The sequence below is a fragment of the Scyliorhinus canicula genome, chromosome 17 (assembly GCF_902713615.1).
Source record: "Scyliorhinus canicula chromosome 17, sScyCan1.1, whole genome shotgun sequence".
NCBI lineage: Eukaryota > Metazoa > Chordata > Chondrichthyes > Carcharhiniformes > Scyliorhinidae > Scyliorhinus > Scyliorhinus canicula.
Genome location: NC_052162.1, coordinates 106,211,363 through 106,217,579, shown reverse-complemented (window position 1 = coordinate 106,217,579; position 6,217 = coordinate 106,211,363). Strand labels below are relative to the sequence as shown.

The 6,217-nt window shown below is 51.0% G+C and overlaps 1 protein-coding gene across 1 annotated transcript in view; it reads left to right on the top strand.

Moving 5' to 3' along the window:
* Positions 1 to 547: 547 nt before the first annotated feature.
* Positions 548 to 6,217, top strand: part of LOC119951504 (gastrula zinc finger protein XlCGF57.1-like) — a 43,143-nt gene continuing 37,473 nt past the window's right edge. The window contains exon 1 of the mRNA XM_038774710.1: positions 548 to 610. The gene's annotated coding sequence lies outside the window, so the exon portion shown is untranslated. The remainder of the gene's footprint in view (positions 611 to 6,217) is intronic.

Genomic DNA, 6,217 nt, shown 5'->3' with positions numbered 1-6,217 from the left:
GGTGGAAATGGAGAGCATGGTTCCTCTTTGGGACAATCTAGAACTCGGGGTCACTGTTTAAAAATAAGGTGTCATCCATTTAAGACATAGATGAGAACATTTTTTTCTGTCAGAGAGGCATGAATCTTTGAAACTCACTTCCTCAAAAGGCAGTGGAAGGGGAGTCTGAATATTTTAAAGGCAGAACTAGAAAGATTTTTGATAAGCAAGCCGATGAAAGGTTATCGGGGTAGGCAGGAATGTGAAGTTGAAAATATAATCAGATCAGCATGACCACATTGAATGCCAAAGCAGAATTGAGGGGCCGAGTGGCCTACTCCTAATTTGTATGTTTTTACATATGTATAAATTGACGGAATAAGTTCATACCTTTCGCTTCAACCATATCGGATCCCAAAATATCATCTTGACTTTAATACTATTGATCCTCAATGGCGGTGCGGTTACCCAGCACCCACCGAGAACCAGAACATGCTCTATCTTCACTGCGGGAGGTTCTCGAGCATGGGCAGACGAGCTCTGACACGAGCATGCGCAAATCGTATGCTGCAAGGACAGAGGCGATCGTATCGGATCAGCAAGGAGATCAAAGGAGGAGCCACGGCAGCGGGTGGGTGAGGGAGAACGGAACCGGAAAGTGGGCGGGAAGGTTTCATAAAAATTTTCTGTCGGCCGCAAAATGCGAATACGAAGTTCCCGCTCCATATTTGCACCGATTTGGTGGCTGCGGCCTTTTCCCCGGATGTCAAACCAGGATTAACGGCCCCATCTTTATGTAAAGCAATGTGCAGCAGTGCGCATGTGTGGTCGCCATCTCTATATGGGGATGGGGGGGATGGGGGGATTGGGATGGGGGGATTGGGGGGATTGGGATGGGGGGGGGGGGATTGGGATGGGGGGGGGGGGGGATTGGGGGGGGGATTGGGGGGGGGGGGGATTGGGGGGATGGGGGGATTGGGGGGGGGGATTGGGGGGGGGGGGGATGGGGGGATTGGGGGGGGGGGGGGGGGGGGGGATGGGGGGATTGGGGGGGGGGGGTGCGGGTATGTACAACAGTTGTGAGCAAGGATGGAACAATAAAAATTGAGAATTTTCCGGAATCCAGAATTAGAGTAAGTGAAAATAGCTCGGACTAAGATCCATAAAATCATAAGATATAGGAGCAGAATTAGGCTATTTGGCCCATTAAGTCTGCGATACCATTTGATTTTGGTTGATGTGTTTCTCATCCCCCATTCTCCTGCCTTCTCGTGACCCCGATCCCCTTATTAATGAAGAACCTTCCTATCGTTGCCTTAATGGGTAGCATAGTGGTTAGCACAGTTGCTTCACAGCTCCAGGGTCCCAGGTTTGATTCCTGGCTTGGGTCACTGTCTGTGCGGAGTCTGCACGTTCGCCCCATGTCTGCGTGCGTTTCCTCTGGGTGCTCCGGTTTCCTCCCACAGCCCAAAGATGTGCAGGTTATGTGGATTGGCCATGCTAAATTGCCCTTAGTGTCCAAAAGGTGGGGTGGGGTTACTGGTTATGGGAATTGGGTGGTGGTGTGGGCTTGGGTAGGGTGCTCTTTCCAAGGGCCGGTGCAGACTCGGGCTGAATGGCCTCATTCTGCACTGTAAATTCAATGAAAATTCTATCTATAAAGACATTCAGTGATTTCGCCTCCACAGCCTTCTGCAGCAGTGAGTTCTACAGATTCACCATCCTCTAACTGAAGAAAGCCCTCCTCATCTAAGTTTTAAAGGATCAGCCCATCAGTCTGAGACTGTGCCCTCGCGTTCTAGTTTCTCCTAATAGTGAAAACATCGCCACTTCCAGTCTATTTGGGCTTCTCAGTATTCCATGAGTTTCAATAAGATCTCCCCTCATCCTTCTAAACTCCATCAAGTACAGACCCAGAGTCCTCAACCGCATCTCCTATCACAAGCTCTTCATTCCAGGGATTATTCTTGTGAACCTCCTCTGGACGCCCCCCCTTCAAGGCCAGCACCCTCTTCCTTAGATACTGGACCCGAAAATGCTCACAATATTCCAAATGGGACCAGAGCCTTACAGAGCTTCAGCAGTATATCCCTGCTTTTGTATTCTAGCCCTCTCAACCTGAATGCTAACATTGTATTTTCATTCCTTACTGCCAACTGAACCTGCATGTTAACCTTAAGAGAATCCTGAACAAGGATTCTTTCCTGCAGAGTATGAGATAGATCGCGTATGAGGTAGACATTCGCTGCAGGAAAGGATGTCCTGAGGCGTGTACATTGGGGAGACCATGCAGACGCTGCAACAGCAGATGAACGTACATCGTGTGACAATCGCCAGGCAGAAATGGTCTCTTCCAGGCGGGGAACACTTCAGCAGTCAAGGGCATACAACCTCTGATCTTTGGGTAAGCGTTCTCCAAGGCGGCCTTCAGGACGCACGATAACGCAGAATCGCCGTGCAGAAACTGATAGCCGTGTTCTGCATGCATGAGTACAGACTGAAGGGACAATCCTTTAAAACAGATGAGAAGGAATTTCTTCAGTCAGAGGGTGGTGAATCTGTGGAACTCATTGCTGTAGAAGGCTATGGGGGCCAAGTCACTGGGTGTCTTTAAGACCGAGATAGATAGGTTCTTCAGTAATAAGGGGATCAGTGGTTATGGGGATGAGGCAGGAAAATGGAGATGAGAAACATATCAGCCATGATTGAATGGCGGAGCAGGCTCGATGGGCCTAATTCTGCTTCCACGTCTTGTGGTCTTATATTGTCTGTCAGTGCACTTATTTCTGACTACCTGTACAATGTATTTGTTACACTTTGGAGTGAGCTTTCCCCATTTTAAATTCCTATGTCCATCTTTTCAGTGGAAAATGGCCTAATTCAGATCTTTCAGATTCCCCAGCACCTTTTCCTTAGTGATGGCCACTACACTCACCTCTGCCCCCTGATTCTCTTGAAGATCTGGTATGCCACTGGTGTCTTCCGCTGTGAAGATTGATGCAAAGTAACTATCCATATTCCTCTGCCATTTCTTTGTTCCCCATTACTTCTTCTCCAGCCTCTGTGGTCCAATGTCCATTCGTGCCTCTCTCTTACCGTTTATATATCGAAAACAAACTCTTGCAATCTTCATTTATATTACAGGTAGCTCACACTCATATTTCACCTTTTTAAAAATTAATTCAACAGATGTGGGCATTGCAGGCTGTGACAGCATTTACTGCCCATCTCTAATTACCCTTGAAGTGGCAGTTCAGAATCAACCACATTGCTGTGGGTCTGGAATCACATGTACGCCAGACCAGGTAATCATGATGTGGAGATGCCGGCCTTGGACTGGGGTGAGCACAGTAAGAAGTCTTACAACACCAGGTTGAAGTCCAACATGTTTGTTTCAAACACTAGCTTTCGGACCACTGCTCCTTCCTCAGGTGAATGAAGAGGTATGTTCCAGAAACATATACAGACAAATTCAAAGATGCCCGACAATGCTTAGAATGCGAGCATTTGCAGGTAATTAAATCTTTACACATACAAAGATAGGGGTAACCCCAGGTTAAAGAGGTGTGAATTGTCTCTAGCCAGGACAGTTGGTAGGATTTCACAAGCCCAGGCCAGATGGTGGGGGATGAATGTAATGCAGCATGAATCCCAGGTCCTGGTTGAGGCTGCACTCGTGTGTGCGGAACTTGGCTATAAGTTTCTGCGCGGCGATTCTGCGTTGTTGCGCGTCCTGAAGGCCGCCTTGGAGAACGCTTACCTGGAGATCAGAGGCTGAATGCCCTTGACTGCTGAAGTGTTCCCCGACTGGAAGGGAACATTCCTGCCTGGTGATTGTCGCGCGATGTCATCTCCCTTTTTTCGGCCAGCCATGAGCCCGCATCCCCCGCTTATTCGCCCTCCCATTGGAGGCCCCCCTCTCCCTCTATTCCCCCAAGTTGGCACCTTTTCTGTTAGCCAAGCAGCATCCCACCCTCCTCCTCCCCCCCCCCCCCCCCTCCCCCCCCCCCCCCCCCCCCCCCCCAGCAACCCATGATCCCAAACCCCCAAGTCAGGCACCCGCTTGACACTGGCTCTCCCCTCATTATGCTTCCGTGAGTCAGCTGACCCTTGCTGACCTCGGCCGCTCCCACCTCTGTCTCCGATTACTCAGATGCCTCATTTTTTGGGCCCCTCCCCTCTATGGAAAGCCCAACTTATCAGCTTCAACGGCCCCCAAAGAACATTTTCCGCCCCCTCCCCCCAGCGACACAAAGAGCGAACCCCGGGCGCAAACCTGGCCCCATCAAAGACACGGCCCCAGCGTCCAGGAGAGCAGCCCCACGTGTAGGGCCCCCCTCCTCCCTCTGCGGCAGAGTTCTACAAAAGCCGAAAACATGGCCAAAGAAACAGGGAACAAACAAAAATAAGAGGAGACAACATAATGAAGCTGCCTCCGGCTACTCGGCAATTACCGTCCGCACCAGAGTAACATCCCAGTGTGGCTGTCCTTTAGTTCGAGTTCAACTTTTCTTGCTTAATGAAATTCCACGCCTCATCCGGTGTATCAAAGTAATGGTGGCGATCTTTATACGTGACCCACAGCCTCGCTGGATGCAGCAGCCTGAACTTCACCCCTTTGCTGTGGAGGGCCACCTTAGCCCGGTTGAATCCAGTGCGCCTCTTGGCCAGTTCTGCTCCCAGGTCTTGGTAGATGCGGATTACTCTGCTCTCCCATCTGCTGCTCCGCACCTTTTTAGCCCATCGCAGGACTCGTTCGTTATCTGATAAGCGGTGGAACCGTACCACCATGGCCCTCGGCGGTTTATTCATTTTAGGCTTCCTTGCAAGGACTCTGTACGCCCCATCCAGTTCCAGAGGCCGAGGGAATGCTTTTGGCCCCATCAGGGACCTCAATAACGTGTTCACGAATGCACTCGCGTCCGACACCTCCGCACCTTCATGCAGGCCCAGAATGTGCAGGTTCTGTCTCCTGGACCTGTTTTCAAGGTCTTCCAACCTCTCCTGCCACCTCTTTTGTAGGGCGTCGTGTGCCTCCACCTTGACGGCCAGGCCCAGTATCTCGTCTTCGTTATCCGAGACCTTTTTCTCAATCTCATTGATTGCCACCTTCTGCATTTTCTGGGTCTCAACCATTTTCTCCATAGAGGCCGTCATTGGGGCCAGCATCTCCGTTTTCAGGTCAGCAAAGCAGCTTCTAAGAAACTCCTGCTGTTCCCGCGACCACTGGGCCCATGCTGCCTGATTCAAGCCGGCCGCCATTTTCTGATCCCGGGCCTGTTCCTGCCGCTTCTTGCTGGTTGTTTGTTTGGCCGTCCTGCTCTTGGTCCCCTCCATAAACTGCTGTGGGGAGCCTTCTAGCGCCGTTTGCCCGCCAGTTTGCTTCGAAAAGGGGCCGTCCGTTAGCGGCAGGAGCTGCCGGAAACGCGACCTATCTGCGCATGGCCGCCACCGGAAGTCTTCATTAGTTTACTTAAATACTTTTCTTCTCTTTCTCTCGGGGAGGTTGGTGAACTTGGTGTTCCTGATCTGGCTGCCTGGATCTGAGCCCTGCACTGGCCCGGCTTGTCCCCTGCTTGAACTTGCCTGAGCCACACTTATCGGCCCCTCTACTCCCTCGCCTAGGTGCTCAGGCCCCAAACTCCACGGCCAGTTCTTCTGCTGAGGACATCCGATTTTTGCTTCTTTTTTAAAAAATAAAAAGTTTCCCTTCGATTGTGCAGATAAGCCCGAAGTGCCGGAGACTGCGCGGAGCCACCCGAAATGCTGTCGTCACTCCATGCCGCCGCACCGGACGTCCCACCAAACCCCAAACATTAGCCCGCATGTTCACATAAACAAATGACAAAAAGGAATCAGAAATCACCCAAACACACACACACTCTCCCACCCCCCCAACTAATGTTCGATGTTATCCAGTTCTTGAAAGTGCATAATGTATAATGCCCATGAATTGTAGAACCCCTCCATCCTTCCCCTCAGTTCAAACTTAACCTTCTCAAGAGTCAAGTATTCCAACAGGTCCCCCCGCCACGCCAGAACATAGGGTGGAGAGGTTTCTCTCCAACCCATCAGGAACCGCCTTTGGGTGATGAAGGCGAAGGTGAGAACATCTGCCACTGCACGTGTTTCCAACCCTGGCTGGTCCGACACCCCAAATATGGCCTGCCGGGGGCCTGGGTCCAGTTTCACATGCACCACTTTAGAAATTACCCTAAAAACCTCCTTCCAGTAATCC